At 40.5% G+C, this 16,102-nt stretch overlaps 1 protein-coding gene across 2 annotated transcripts in view; it reads left to right on the top strand.

The window, feature by feature from the left end:
- The first annotated feature begins 1,028 nt into the window (after window positions 1-1,028).
- Window positions 1,029-16,102, top strand: part of sulf1 (sulfatase 1) — a 46,080-nt gene continuing 31,006 nt past the window's right edge. For both annotated transcript variants that reach the window (XM_079806029.1, XM_079806030.1), the window contains exon 1: window positions 1,029-1,328. The gene's annotated coding sequence lies outside the window, so the exon portion shown is untranslated. The remainder of the gene's footprint in view (window positions 1,329-16,102) is intronic.

The raw sequence follows: 16,102 nt of genomic DNA on the forward strand, positions 1-16,102 counted from the left end.
TCAATTGTCAGTGTACCAACATTCAATACATATTCAAAAGATATTGAAATTACAATGCATAGATACAATGACATGTCATTTTGGAATTAATTAATTTATATGTAAAAGTAAGATTTTTTTATAAGTAAAAAATATCAGGGTGGTCTTACTGTCCTGATATAATAAAGAAAAAATAGCTTGTTAAAAGACTTTGAAAAAAAAGTGTGAATTACTACTTTCTGAAACTTTCTTTTTTAATATATTGGTTAAGATGTGTACAAAGTGTTACACCTTTTACTTGTTTACACTAACACAACATTGTTAGTCAGTTAAATTTAAACTTTTGTTAAGACTTTGGCTCAAAGTATTTCATAACATCAATACATTTGTAGGAATTTGGCACATTGCATTTTTTTAATTATTTTTCTTGGACATTCCTCTGAATTTTACTTCAGTAAAGCATTTACTTCACGGTCAATGGCAATGGAAAATATGCTATTAACATTGAATATTTAGTCTCGCTTCAGATAAATTACAGTGAAGCTATTTAAATCCCACACAGCATTACAAATGACAGTAGCTAAAATAAATGAAACTCAATGGCGCTAATGATCCTGGCTCAGTCTCTTATCTCTGGAAAATCTCTTTCTCGCTTAACTTAAGGCCGTAGATTGCGAAGGACAGGAATGCTGCCGAGACAGCTGAAGATTTATAACGGGGAGGTGTGAGTTGGGCAGATGTAACAGTAAAGTACAAACAACAGTGCATTGTGGTCTATGCAAGGCTTTCTTTCTTTAACTGACCATACTCTTTTTGTGGCGTTTCTTTTCCCCCTCTATGCTTTAGAGGGTACTGCATTACTATACACGAGAGTGCGATTTGAGGAACCCCAGGCTGCTTCTATGGGATTCCTGTGAGCTACAAGTGGCAACATAACTGTTCATAGACGTGCTGCCCTCCCTCCCTCACTCGCATTCTCAATCCCCTCCCTCCTCTTCTCCTCTCCTCCCTCTCTCTCTAAATCTCAGGTTACCGTGGCTGGAGTTTTTAGACATCTCTGACTAGTGTTTCCCTTATGTCCTTGTCCCTGCCTCCAGCCTGGGAAGAGCCACCCAGTACCCTCTCTGATTGGACTGGGTAGTTTGTCTTGACGCACCACTGTGCTGAGTGCTGGAGGACGTGTTTCAACAGATGGTTGGGGTTAGTGTGTGTCATCACATTGGAGAACGGATTAGAGGAGGAAGGTTGTCTTCCAGGAGCAGTGTGGTCCCCACAAACACTCTGAGGAGCTCAAGAGCGAACAACCCACAGCGAGAGCGATCAACTCCATGCGCAAGATTGATATCCAGGTAGAAACACTTCTGATTCTTACTCTCTCCAACTAGTTTGTTTTTCCTTGGAGGGCCTGGAATTTGTAGTTCATCTGTATTAAATGTTTTTGGCTGTCTCATTTGGTTCTCTAGTGTGAAGCTGTCAGGTTTTGGATTTAGAGAGAGATATTTCTGAATGAGAGTTTCTGACGTCTTTTTGCATGTTATACAAGTTTTAATGGACCGTGTAATTGGATGAAAATGTCGTCCCCTTTTGCAAACTTTGATTTAATTGTCGTTTCTGTCATGCTGAAAAGTTAAAGGGAACATCTCACAATAGATCATGACCTTCAGACTGTGCCAGTTATATATTTATTTGGAACCTTGCAGCACAATTTTTTTTTCAGACTGATCCCTGCATATGTTGCAGGCAAACGCAGGTTAAATTTTCCATCAATTGTTTAAATTGTGTCTTGCATTAAGCTGACACTGTCTTCATTCTGAACAAATGTGGTGTTAAGAACATCTCCTGGACCAGGTTGCAACATATGCAAATGGTGGGGTGCTTCTAAAGAAATCATGCCACAAGTTTCACTCAACTCCACTAAACCAAAAAAGCAAAAACTGCCAATGAAGAACTAATGTCTAGCATTAATATGTTGCTGCCGGGCATGCATACAGTGTGAGGTGTTTGCTGAGGGGACTGTACAGCTGTAAGGGCAAGGGGGGCAGAAGAATGATGCCAGTAATGCCACAAAGACAGAGTTGTGTGAATGATGTTTATTTACACACATTAATCAGCCATGTCAACATCACTCACTCACTCACACGCTAAAATTCATTTGAGAAAACCACAAATACATCAGCACTAGTGTTGATATTTTACAATGAGGGCAGTCATTACCAGTGACGACTGCAGGATTATGAAGGGACTTGATTTTAGAAACTTGTTTCTTTTCATTCAGTGTGTTTTCATTTCTGTAGATGTACAGTTATGCCTTATTAGCTGATTTTTTTTGGCCGTGACTTCATTAGTGTTTGAAAAATCATTTGAGAGATGAAGCTTATGCAGACATTACCTTTCGTTAAATCAATTTAACGCACAAGTGGGTTTGATTTAATGTGAGGTTAAAACGACCTTGCTAAATTAATCTTGATGGGTTGCATTAGTCGCCAAAAACTGCTTTTCATTACATCTTTCTGTAACATGTGCCATATGTAATTAGGTGTTGTAGCTCTGAGGTCTTTGAGGAGAGCTGAACTAAAGACTGTTTATGGTCTCAAACCCTTGGTTAAATTTGAAAGCAGACAATACTATTGACCTGTTCATTCTTTGCGAACAGAGCCATGCCGTAAACTTGTCAGTTACGATTCTTCATCAATCACTTACTCTAGGTGCAATTAGTTTTAAAGATACTGGCCTGCTTCAAATTTTTGTGCACCGTTTTTTAAATGCATGTTTCTGTCAAAAAGGAAAATGTCAATTATTGTCGTTTCAAACTTATATGAATATCTTTTGTGGAATGCAAAAGGAAATATTTTGAATGTCCTGTCAAGATCTAGAAAATTTGGGGTGTCGAGCTCCAAAATCACAAAAAAGCATGTTTTTCATCTCATGCTCTTCTGTATAGACTTCTCAATTACAAAACTCTGTATGATAGCTTTGTGTAATGAACGGAGAAACATTTTGGCGCTTGACAGCCCAGATCCCTATTCGCTTTCTTCATTGGAACACAAAAGGAGAAATATTTCATATTTGTTTTCCATATCAGATGCGAACATGTTTGGAATGACACAAGGGTGAGTAAATAATGATGTAATTTTCATATTTGGGTAAACAGATACATGATCTTGATCCCAGCATCTTTGAGATATTGCTGTGGTTTTGTGTCAAAGTCTAAACAATTGCTGCAGCTGTTGTGAATAATTTGCAGTTCTAGATTTGGATCTGCCAACACTAATATTGTTTCAGTAGCTGTTTGGTCTTTTGGAGAGTTTGACCGGGGATCAGCTGTACCGTGAGAGTGGGACCATGAGAGAGCATGAACTCTAAGCTGTGTGTGTGAGAGAGAGAGAGTCTTTGTCTTACTGTCAATTACCATTTCATACTCTATGATCTAATATCCTGTATGTCTTAGTTTTCCTGAAGCTTTGGACATGTGTTAAGTATTTAACCCCCTGCCATTCGTGTTCACTTACCAACTCAAATCAAAAGCAGCGGGAACCCATGTGCCACTGTGCCGCATGGCTCTTGTGCTGTTTATAAAATGCCTCTTTGCCTTTAACTAGTTGCACATATTCACTGCTGTTCTGTCAAACAAATCACAGTTGCCAGGGTGCTGGACATTTAACAGCCCATATGTAAGGTCCTTTCTGTCAAGTGCTGGAAAAATGGCAGCATGTGGAGGTGGCCACTGGTGCCAGCTGTTCCCAGGATCCTCTGAGGAGCACCATTGTGTTAGCTGACCAGCCATTCCCACCACATGGACATAAAAAGTCTTGTTTAGATAGGCAGTAAGAGAGGAAATTGAGCCACACTGTGTAGTATCTGTTTATCTCTGCTTAATAATAGTGTTCCTGCAGGAAGTGAGGTGGTAATTTAAAAGGGAAGAGGGGGCAACATCAAGGCTGTAATTGAGAGTTGACAACGCTTCGGCATGATGTTGTCTCGCTTATCTGTGGCTCATAGCCCTATGCTTTGGGTGTACGGTTTATAATTTCACAGTGAATGTCATTGATATCTCTTCATATATGGGAGTCGTGAGGTTTGGATGATGCGCTCTGCTCTAGGAACAACAGACTCATGGGAAACTGCCACAGATGGAGCTCTCAATAGCGCCCCCAAGTGTTTGAAGAGTGTCACGTTATTGCTTCAGGGTCATGGTAGGCAAATCCACTGTAAAATGCAAAGATACTTGATACCACTTGGAGTTCCTCAGATTGCCACATTGTTAGAACCAATAGGTGAATCTCTAGGCAAAAAGAGCTGTTCTCTGAGAAACTTTCAAAAGCTTGCGGCTACTAGTGGTTCCTATTGTACGGACTTGAGGGTTTTAATGGTTCCTCCTGTAACTCCATTATAATTGGAAAGGTTTTAAGACACTTGATTTTGAGGCGACTTCAGAAATTATCTAGAGGTTCTCAAGGGTGAACAGATGTGACCGTCTGAGGAACTCAAAATGGTCTGTCCAAGTATTTAGTTTTTGCAATAATGCCCTCAAGTCAGACAGGAATTCTAGAGTTGGACGATGACTGTTAGGCATCTACTTCAATCTCTTGGGGTCATGATAATTGTTAAGGTTAGACAGTCAGTCATTATTGACCTTTTGAGGTTCACATTGTAGCTGGCTGACAGGAGTCCACTGCCCATTTTTTCACTGCCAGCTTTTGCCTAAGAGTAGATCAGTGGAGGGCACTGGCCATTATCCATACCATGTCAGTTCCACTGTACAATATTGTAGAGAAGAGGCAATCCAATTTATGGTTTAAAAAGAAAAGGGGCCTGCTTGTCTCACATGCAATTAAACAGCTGTCAGGAAGCATTGGAGCGAAGGAGGCTCAAAAAGTTTGTGTCGCCAGAATGTGATGCTTTCATCCTCCGCTAATTCAGAATAGAAAAAGAGAACCAACAAGAGGGAAAGAATAGGAAGGCAGCTCCGCCGACAGCTCCTCTAATAAAAGACGGCATGCAATGCTCTCAAACGTAACATCCCACCCTTCCTGCTTTTTTTATTTTTTATTATTCAACTGCTGCAAGAATGAATTAAGTGGGTCCATAAAGTCCTCTTTCGTACATGACAGCTGTTAAGCATGCGACGTATCCCGACACAAACACATTCTGTTGCTGAACGATTTTGATTTGCTTTCATGTCTCTTTCTCGTCTTTACCATGGGGATATGACTCTGACCTCTGCTGTGGCTTGCTCTTGAGTGGAATGCCTATAAACCTTTCATTGCTTTGGGTTTGTCTCGCCAGAGCCCAACATGCAAGCCACTGGAGAGCCGTACCATCCAAATGAAGTGGTTCTGTGGTTTTCCTGTTTGGTTGCCATGGTGTGATCGATGTGGCAGTGAAGAAATTAGACGTAGATCAAGGGTAGGGAAATTGCATTCGGTTTTCTCCTCTTTTACTTAATTTTGCCAAAATGTTGTTTTTAGTTGAGCGACTGTTTTTGTTACAAAAAGAGGACCGCTTCCATTTGATTTATTGTCTGTTCCAGGACAACTTAATCGCATCTTCAGATTTTGTAATTGCAAAAGACTTACGAACATCTCATACTTTCCCTTGTGATTGCTTTCTCACAATTGCGTCTTTACATCTCACGATTGCAAATTCAAAATTTATTATTTTTTCGTAATTACAACAGTCATAGTTCTGACTTTTTTCTTTTGATTGCGACTTTCAACATTGTTACAATTGTGAACTTATTTTCTCATGTGACTTTGTGATTTATCTCACAATAGCCGCGTTTCCACCGCAAGAACTTTCCCCAGGAACTAGGAACTTTGGGCTGGTACTCGGTGTGTTTCGACCGCAGGAACCAGGGTCTAAATGAAGTTCCGGGTAAATATTTCCCCCTCCAAACGGCCCTGCTTCCGGGGTAGTATTTTTTCAAAGTTCGGGAACTTTCGGGGGTGGGACTTTGGCGCTGAACATGCTCATTGGTTGAACTCACGCAGCATTTTATTTAAACCGGCATTTTTAAAAGTCTTTTGCGAGGTTGGTTGGTTGGTTGGTTGGTTCGTTCTGATTTCAATAAATATCAGTCTTGCTCTTTCTGTCTGATGGCACGCGTTCGTCTCCGCAATCACACGGTCAATGTCCGTAATAGCTGATAATAACAAACGTTGACTTATTTTAAATCTAGCTTTACGAATTTTCAGAATACGCTTTAGTATCAGTACTCGTCTCTTTTCCGCCGTTTTGTTAATGACCTCTTTATTAAAACAATACATAACTACCAAAAGCAGCGCTGCTTGCATCTCCTCCACTCGTTATTGTTGCAGACAGTATCGCGCAAAAATGATTCCTGTCCATCTCTGACTGGGAGGAACAGTTGCGCGCAGTCCCACGTCTCTGGGCTAATTTGCCTAATCTACCCGGTACTTTAGACCGCAGTGGAAACGCAGACAGTAGCAGATCTGGGGGGGAAAAAGTTCCTGTAAAAAGAGTTCCTGGTACAAATTGTTCCGGGTAATTTCGGTGGAAACGCGGCTAATGTGACTTATTTTATACTATAAAAATGTATATACTCTTAGGTTGAAACAGGCTTTCATTAGAAAAAGACTGGCCAGCTGAGGTTCCCAGAGGGCATTGCAGAACTCCGCTCAGGCTCATTTACATATGGCGTGTTTGTCTCTGGCACTCAGCGTTTTAGGTTTGGCCTGCTGACTGTGGATTCGTAAATGCATGTGAATATTTGGCTGCACAGCTTTTGAAAATGAATCCTGTGATTTTGAAAAGATCATACAGTTGGTGGATGGGGCGTGACCTGTAAGTACAGGTGTCAGAAAAATGCCAGTGCACTCAAAGTTAATTACGTTACAAATGATGTGATCGCACGCTTCAGAAAAAAAAAGCCACACGCATTCACGCCTCTAGCGCTGGCAAAGTGAGCATCAAAGTACAAATTACAGGTTGCATTTCTGCGTGTGTCTGTGTGGCTAAAGAGATGGATAACAAATAGGGTTTTTTTCTTTTTGGAGTAACATCCCACTGGTATCTATAGCAGAGTGACAGATAGGGTCAGGGATGGATATTCTCATTGTCGGTTTTGTTGCATAGATTCTGTCTGTACATGCCCCACATTCTGGAAGTGTACCATTTCACACTAGGACAGAAATGCTCTGACTGGGGCCTGCTGACAGAGCCCTCCATGCACCCACTTACCCCGCCCAAAAACAGTCTGGAATTCTGTTCTAAGCGCCCCTAGTACATTTTCAGCGTTCAGTTAGCTGCAGTCTTCACTAGAAGAGAGGTAGTCTCTCAAATGAACATGCACTGGACAGTTCTGGTGGTTTCACTAGCATTAAGTTTGTGCTTTCCAGTCCATTTGACAACATGTAAAGCCATACACGCTTTGTCATTTGAGGTTTAGCGACGAAGTCCTTTACTTTGGAGTTACTGAGGAAATAAGTGCAAGTTGAAAGCTGACCCTGGCAATAAATGGAGTAACGCTGTCTCAATCTCTCCACTTTCAGACAGGCCATATGTTCCAGTGGTGAGGCCTGCCGTGTGTGCTTGCCGGTAGACCAAGTATTTATATTTGGGGTTTGAGCACAATTCAGTTTGGCTCATTAACATAGCAATAAGGAGTTAAGGGAATCCTTTCACCTGTGCCCTTCTGTGACTGCTTATGAGTTAACCTTCTTCCTTGTTGAAACGTGTTTAAAAGTACTCATTCGTTTTGACAAGTGTTCCAGTAAGAATATTCATCAATCATTATAAGATCTTCATGGGTCATTTAATCTGTATACATCTGTGGTCAGGTCTCAATGACTAACCTGCTCTCCAAGACACAGAACCCCCATGGTATAGATGTGGCCTGGTGGCACCTCTTCTATAATAGTGAGGGATTTATGTCTTCAGGCTTGTAATGGTGCCACGTGTCTTCAGTCAGCGAACTGCACGTAATATTAGGATCACTTAAGCGGCAAGGATACTCCAGCTCAAACAGATTTGCTTGGCTCCCTACGTTCTTCATGTGGGAGCTGGCCGTTGATTTCATGGAAAAGACATTGATTTATTTATTCAAGACAGTTACGTCAGTGGAAACTCACTGAAGCAATTTGAATATTTTCTTTGTGGCATTTTAATGTGTTTGGTGTATTTGCCACTGTGGTGAGGAGAATATATCTTTAAAAAATGAAATTAAGATGAAACGTTTGTTTGGGAGGTTCTCTTTAACTGGTTTTATACTGCAATCTGGATCTGGAGTTTTAAAAGACTTTTTTTTTTCTTCTCCTAGTGATGTATGTTTTGTGGAGAATATGAAATGCAAGTCAAAGGCTCTGAAAGAAGAGCATTTCTCAAGACAAAGCAGCACATTTATTATGGTATGGCTGGTTGCAGCTGTAATTAATTTTTCTCCCCCTCCCACCAAAGACCCATAAAATGCTTTTACTGTGTCTGTTTCTCTGTTATTTGTCATATACCGAGTTGATCAAAGGCCAAATGTTTGACATTGCCCTTCCTCCATTATGCTGTCTATGGAGATCTGCTTTTTTGCTGCTTTCATTAACCACATACTTAAAGGAATGGCCTGAAAACCTCTCCAGCGAGACCTCCCAGCTGACCGAGAGAGGCGAGGATGGCTTGCTTCGGCTGCTCCAACTTGAGCAAAAACGCCAGGAAGACTCTGTTAGGCTTCGCTAGAACGCTGCCAAATTTGGTCAGAGCTGATTTCAGTCTTACCTGGCAAACTCAGTCGATTGTACTTGCGTTTAAACAGCAGGGTAAGTAGCCGGAGAATGTCGAGGAGGTCTGAAGCTTTGACTGGTTTATGCTGTGCCGACTTTGCAGGTGGCTAATGAGTTGGGCCTTCATAAGAGAAAGCTAATCTCTCCCAAAGCCAAGCCGAGGAGGAGCTGAATGGAATTTGCTTAGCTCTGAATTCTGTGCCCTGTATGTTTAAGCCTGTGAGCTGCTCTCTATTTCTCTCCCACAGTCATTGAGATGCTGCACCCACTGGCGCTCCTGAGTCACGTATGCCACAGTACAGGTCACCTATAGCTCCAACGTCGCTCTCAGACAGCGTGACTTCGGGGGCCTCTCTGGTGCTAGTATATTGGATTATGGAAAAATCATAAAACTCTCCAAGGTGGCTCCAGCCCCCCTGTCTTGGTATTTAGAAATAAAGGGTATTGATGTGTGCTTATTTGGAGATTAGAGAGGGGTTTTGGGTGGGCTTTAAGGTGTGAGTGAAGCCCATTGGCTGGGGTTCTTGTGCGTCGGCACGGTCGACTGCCATCAGCTGCAGCTGGGTGAGGGTGTGTGCAAGGCCGGTGTCACTGGAGAACCTGTTAATGTGAGCTGGCATAGCAAGGCAGCTTGGCAGCCTGGGGAACTAAAGTGGCCATGGCATCATTGTTTCAAAGTCCACTCTTTCTGCCATCTTAAAGGGTTAGTTCACCCAAAAAAGGAAATTACCCCATGATTTACTCACCCTCAAGCCATCCTAGGTGTATATGACTTTCTTCTTTCAGACGAACACAATCTGCGTTATATAGAAAAATATTCTGGCTCTTCTAAGCTTTATAATGGTGGAAAATGGTGGAGCTGATTTTGAAGTCTTAAAAAGTGAATCCATCCATCATAAAAGTAATCCATATGGCTCCAAGGTGTTAATAAAGGCCTTCTTAAGCAAAGCGTAAGAGAAATATCCATATTTAAAACTTTTCAAACACAAATAATTAGCTTCTGACAGGCGGCCATAAGCATTGTTTTACGGCAAAAGAGAAACCCCTGACCTGATGCATGGCGTAATGATGAACGCGGAAACACAAAGAATACAGCAAAACAAAACACCGGTCACGAATTAGGGGTCAAAAACTAGGCCTGCCAATGACTAGCATTATAAAGCTTGGTATTTTTTAATATAACTCCAATTGCATTCATCTGAAAGAAGATAGTCATATACACATAGGATGGCTTGAGGGTGAGTAAATAATGGAATAATTTGCATTTTTGGGTGAGCTATCCCTTTAAGGCCCTGATATACATAAACTAAAATCACAATGAACACTTAACAATTATCTCTTAACATTAAGGTGCAGTGCCTCCGTTATTTCTTTGTAACTGTTACCGTTTAGATACTTTGTCATAAGGCACTGATGCAAAGTACCTCTCCATGTAGTTTCAAAGGCTGAATTCGACATCGTCCCCTATACCCTTAAATAGGACACTATTTGAAGGGACAGCCATTTGTAGTGGTGTAACAAAACGATAGTGGATGTTATTGAGTGCACTCATTCTATTCCACTTCGCACCGCAATAACGAGTGTGAATTCGCTCACTTGTTTTCATTCACTCCTTCAAGTGAACTGTATTAGTGGATTAAAGTAGGGGATAGTCATTGAGGGTTTAGGGGGTGATTTTGGATTCAGCCAAAGTCAAGAATAGCACTATGGCGAGCGCGATGAGTATACCCAAATGAATGAGGCGCACACGCTTTGTTCATGCAACCAAACATGCTTCGCAACCTCTGGTTTCTTCCGACGAAGAAAAAAAAATATATTGAACGTTTTATCGAACACATTTTTTATTGATATTGATTATGTTTCTATCGCAATCCATATCGTTATCGTTTTATCGCCCAGCCCTATTATGTAATAAGTAAGTGTGCTCCGGGACTCTGGACATTTTCTCCGGTTCATTTCTTCTTTTCAGTCAAAGTCACATTTCTGTAAAAATGCGAGCAAAAAAAGAATATACGTTGGAGATGCTTTATTGTAGAAATTGAAGTTGTAATTCTAATTTTATCTTTAGTATATATAAAATATGACGTGGCTAGGGATGGCTCGATACCACAATTTCGGCTTCAGTACGGTACCACAATTTAATACCGAAGTACCGATATTAAATTGATTCCATACAGGGTCTGAATTTTGGCGCATAATTTTACTCACTCTCGCAAGTTTGGGGTTTATGAAGCGGGAAATTACCGCAAATATTTGTTATTAAATGAATCAACAAAGATTATCTCATCAAATCAGGCATTTGGAAACTTTCTTGTGAGAAGTAATTTCAGCAATACTGCACGTCTCCATTTTCTAGCTCTCAAAATGAGCAAATTGCTTCTGGCTTCAAAAGACATCGTACCTGCACTATAAAAACAATCTGCGACAAAATTGTCAAATTTCCACCTTTAGTAAGTAGTCACATAAACACAGTTGGTTATGTCTTTCACGAATGTAAATAGTGCAATAGTATGCGTGCAAATATTATGAAATCTACGTAAACACCACTGCTTGAAATCGAACGCTGGAGATTTCGTTATATTAAACGATACGATCTTATGTATGTGCGTTGATCAGTGTTAAAAGAAAATAAATGTCTAAATTAGATCGTTTGGATTATGCACTCACTTGTCAATCTCCTAATGTCTTGTACAAGTCAGGAATGGCAAGTGACAGGTGCTTGGCAAGGTTTGATGGTTCTTAAGCAATTTTATAAGCAAAGTAATGCCAAATTTCACGTCTACTCCTGTCTTTATTAATTCGTTTTGGGCGTGTTGTGTGAGATTCAACTGCTGTATTCATTTTGTTCTATGTTGCCACATTTGCCGGTTTCCCGTCAGTTTGGGTAGCGCACTACCTGCTAGCGGTGAACTTCGGAACAGCAGCATATCCCTAAATGAGCAAAATCATGATATTGTACCGGTTTTAAATAAAAAATGTACCGGTATACCGCGCATCCCTAGATGTGGCTTGTTTGGAATGCCAAATTGTGGAGCTCGTGCAAACATATCCACATCTCTATGATCTGATGCTTTCTTAACTGCCGTTTTCTCACCACTGTCATTTTTGTTGTGCGTTTACTTTCTAACTAAGAGGAAAGTACATATTTAAATATTCACCTAACTTCCGCTCCCAGTAGTGAGGGTGGGTTTGGGATGCTTGCTAACAGTATACCACTGCAAAGGTATTTCACACTTCTTTTTACCCTGAGTGAAGAACAAAAAAGAATGAGTAGATCAGTGCCTTAAATCTTGTTTTTTGTCCTAACCAGCTGCCATAGGATAATTTTGTCAGTTGCCAGGCTTTATTTGTTGCGTCATGCTGGGTAGCCCCAACTCTCATTGGTCGAGAATCTTGCTCCCCACAAAAAGCCTCTTCAAGACAAGACTTTAAGACTTTGAAGTCTGTTGGAGGCAGATTATTTCAATGATATTTACATGCATTCATAATTAATGTGATGGGGCCCTCAGGTAACAGGACCTCAAAGCCAAAGGGTTGGAGATTAGCATAAGACCTGTTTTGATGAAAGTCACTGCCATTTGCTTTGAAACCACACTGTCAAAGTCTTTATGCCATTTTAATATGGTGGTTAAACACTAACTGTTCTCTGCTAAATATAGTCCACTGCCTGTTGAAATGAGTTTCATAAAAGCTTCTAAGAAAGAAACAGATCTCATTAAGTAACAGTTCATTGTAGTTCATCTGTATCTTGTAAAGGCCTAGGCTATTGCATTTTGGCTTTTTTTTTTTAACTACACAACCACTAGAATTTAGTTGTTTTAGTCAATTTCTTCAAAAACCACCAGATAACTCTGTCAGGATGGAGATCTTTGGTCTACAGGCATCCATATGGCACGCTCTCCTATTTGGACAGTGGCATTTTTATGCTGGCTGGCATCACACTGTTGACAACTGCTGCCGCTCCTAATTTGATTTGGTTTTTGGAGGTTTGCTCAGCTGTTCTACAAGATAGAAAAGCTTCTGTTACCTCGGCACAAGTCAAGTCTCTAGATGCACACACAAACATGGTAAGTGCCAAAGAGAAAAGCTACCCAGGAACATCAATTGGATGTTTCAAGCATACAGCCTTGCATTTGAAAGAACTTTTTTGAAAGACCTCCTCCCATTGGGGTTGTGTGACTACAGGGCAAAGCTCTGGCTTGTAAAGGTGGCTTTTGTCGTGGAGCTTTTGTAGTCATTCAAATGTAGAAATTGGGCTTTCTCTGTTTGCGTGATAGAATTGTTTTTCTTTTTCATCTAGAAATGCTATAAACATCTTGCACGCATTAGCACTTTGTTATTTGCTTTCATCACTTTGTTTTTAGAGGAGGGGAACTTCAGAGAATAATTTAACTCTTTCCTCGCCAGTGTTTTTATTTAAAAGTTGCCAGCCGCCGCCAGTGTTTTTGACCATTTTTTGCACATTTTCATGGCCCCCAGAATATTTTGTTGTATAAATATCTTTTATTCTTGCTTCATGCATTCTTTTTTTTATAGACGCTTGAATATGGGCAAGTTTCATAAAAAAAGCAACATTTTAAGCAAAAAGCTGAGAAAATCATGTTGTCAAAGACTATACATCCAGATCAGATTCAGCAAAACATGGATGGATTAGATATAGTCCATAAACACCCCAAATGCTTGCACAGTCCTATAGCTCATCCTGGGTCGACATTTCATTCAGTAATATTAGGCAGGTTTGATTTATATTTAATTATTATATTTATATTTTATTTTGGTTTAATGTTGATTGCATTATTTTACATATGCATATGATTTAGGGTGGCCATTTCTATAGCACCAAAAAGAAGGACACTTTGCTGCATTTAGTGAAGCAAGAATAATTGCATGAGACTCTGGTGTACTCACAACTACAATACAATTTTGTCCATCATATCGATGGTGTCGTGATACAGTGATTCTGAAATGGCCTACTCTATTCATTGCCAGACCATTTGATCTACAATATATCTTGAAGTAGACTTGATGTGTAAGAGGCAAAAAAGTGTTTGTACACAGTATTTGTATTTATTCAAGACATTGTGATGTCTGTTTCAAGAACTGACCACTGAGATTAACAAAGTGCACAGTGCCTGAAAACATAACATTTCTGGACTTCTGGAAATAATAGAAATACTTAAATAAACGCATAATATGGCACAGTGCCAAATCCATGAAAAGCGTCTTTACTGCTTTTTGAAATAAATTTGTGCTCTTTTGTCCATTCTGGATTAAATGAGGTCTGACTGAGCGTCCGACATTTAGACGTCGCACAGGCTTGTTTACGTTTTTTAACCAATGATATCAGATCTTTATTTGACACCGCTTTCAGCCAATCATTTGTTTGACCAGAGATCTTACGGCATTATATGCTATGCTGCTGCTTCCCAATAAAGATTAGCAGGGTTTTTTTTAGCAACTTTTCAGCGCAACTCCAAAAAGGAGGACAAATGAGTGTCCGGACAGCTTAAAATCAGGACTGTCCGGCCACCCTAGTATGATTTACATATTGCTTATTTCTGCATCTTCTTCACCTGTGATTTGATCAGGAGATTCAGTACTCTTTCAGAAGATGTGTAATAGCGCCCCTTACCGTATAACAGTGAAAACATGGAACGCCGGAGCATTCCTTCAATGGCGTGTAAGCATTTTCTCTCAAATGACAGGTGGCATGTGAAGAGTTAAGGGACGCACAATATATTAGTATTAGTTATTGGAGAATTTGTTTTATTAATTTCTCATTTTCTATTTATAAAAGTTTATATTTTATAATATATATTATGTTTTTTTCTTTTTTTTACAGTGAAAGGTTCATATTGGATACCTCGATATGGGACTAATTAAAAATCTTGTAAAAAATTTGCACAGATAGGACTGTAATGTACTAAAATGCATTAGCTGATGCAAGTTTCAGTGACTAATCTGAAAAGAGTTTCTTCTGAGCTTTCAGGCAGAGTAGCAAAGTTCCATGTGCTTTTCCCCTTTAGAAAAGGTGTTTGCGTGCGAGTCAGTTGGCATGGCTATCGTTCATGCGACTGCAGTGTATCCATTCACTCCACAGTGATTACACAGAATGGTCCAGTGGCGTGAGAACACTGAAGCCACTTCAGTCGGACTCCACATTCTTGTTCTTAACACATAATCAGTCGTCTGTTCCATCAGTGAAAACAAAATGTTCCCCGAAAGTGATCGAGCAAAGAGGAGCTACACACTCTAAAACTGGTCACATCACACTAGTTTTGTTGGCCTTTCTTGCTCCCATAAGGGTGGATGGCTCTTGTTGACGGAGGCTCGTGTGGTGTGCCCTGGCCGCAGTCCACGACACTGTAGGGTTTGACGCTCTGAATGGAGGAGCGAAGTCCTGGCTGATTTTTAAAAAAAGAAACGTTGCGAAATCCAAACCTCAAAATTCTGTGGCTAAGTAATCATTTCTTCCCCGATGGGAATAATCAGCATACAGAAATATGCAAACAGCCTCTGCAGAAATAGTCATCTATGTGCATGTCCCTATACGATCTTTGTTTTTAAACAGTCTGTCTTTTATGTTACACTCTCCAGATGATCCTAAAGAGACAGTTTGCCCAAAAATGAAAATTGAATTACTCTCGTCATTCAGTGACATCTGTCAGGTAATGGGATATTTTAAGCGCCATCATGCAAAATCGCTTTTGCAGCGCCATTAAAGTTAAAACAAATTTTGCTTTGGACTCTTTGATAATTAAAATGCAACTGTCACAACCAATAAACTGTGAAGTGTTCTTACTGCCGATTGTTCTCCAGTGACTTGGCTTCTTTACAGGCACATTCTGTTGAGAGCAGTGAGCGAGCGAAGTCTCTATAGTGAGGGAATGGAAAGGGGGATTAGCCCTCGAGACTGTCTTTGTCTATGGAAACCTTGCATTTATGAATGGCTGACTCACTATTTAGCCGTGCCATCTGGTTTGATTTATGCTCGTTCTTGGCTCACAAGGGACTCTCATTTGCAATGAAGATGCACAAACAACTTTGCCATGGTGAAGGACGAGTTCTTGCATGGTGCTTTGCTTTAAAAGGAATTATTTCAAGCTGACCGGGATCAGGGTTTTCGTTTTAGTGATGTTTAGAAGCTGATCGCACATGTTGCGAATGCGGCCTTGTCATTTTTGTCTTCCTGGACGAGGGATTGACAGAAACCAGACTATTCGTGATGCAGTCTAGATGTTATTAAACCCAGCGCGGTTGGAAAGAATGTGCCGGGTCATGACATTCTGATCTTAATCGTGTGGCCTCTTCCTCAGGAACTCATCTTTCCTTACCTGCGAATCCTGTGAATTCGGCAGGCCTCGTTTTGGAGAGTCTTCTGAGAGTCCAGGTGT

Source organism: Gobio gobio (assembly GCF_949357685.1).
Source record: "Gobio gobio genome assembly, chromosome: 23".
NCBI lineage: Eukaryota > Metazoa > Chordata > Actinopteri > Cypriniformes > Gobionidae > Gobio > Gobio gobio.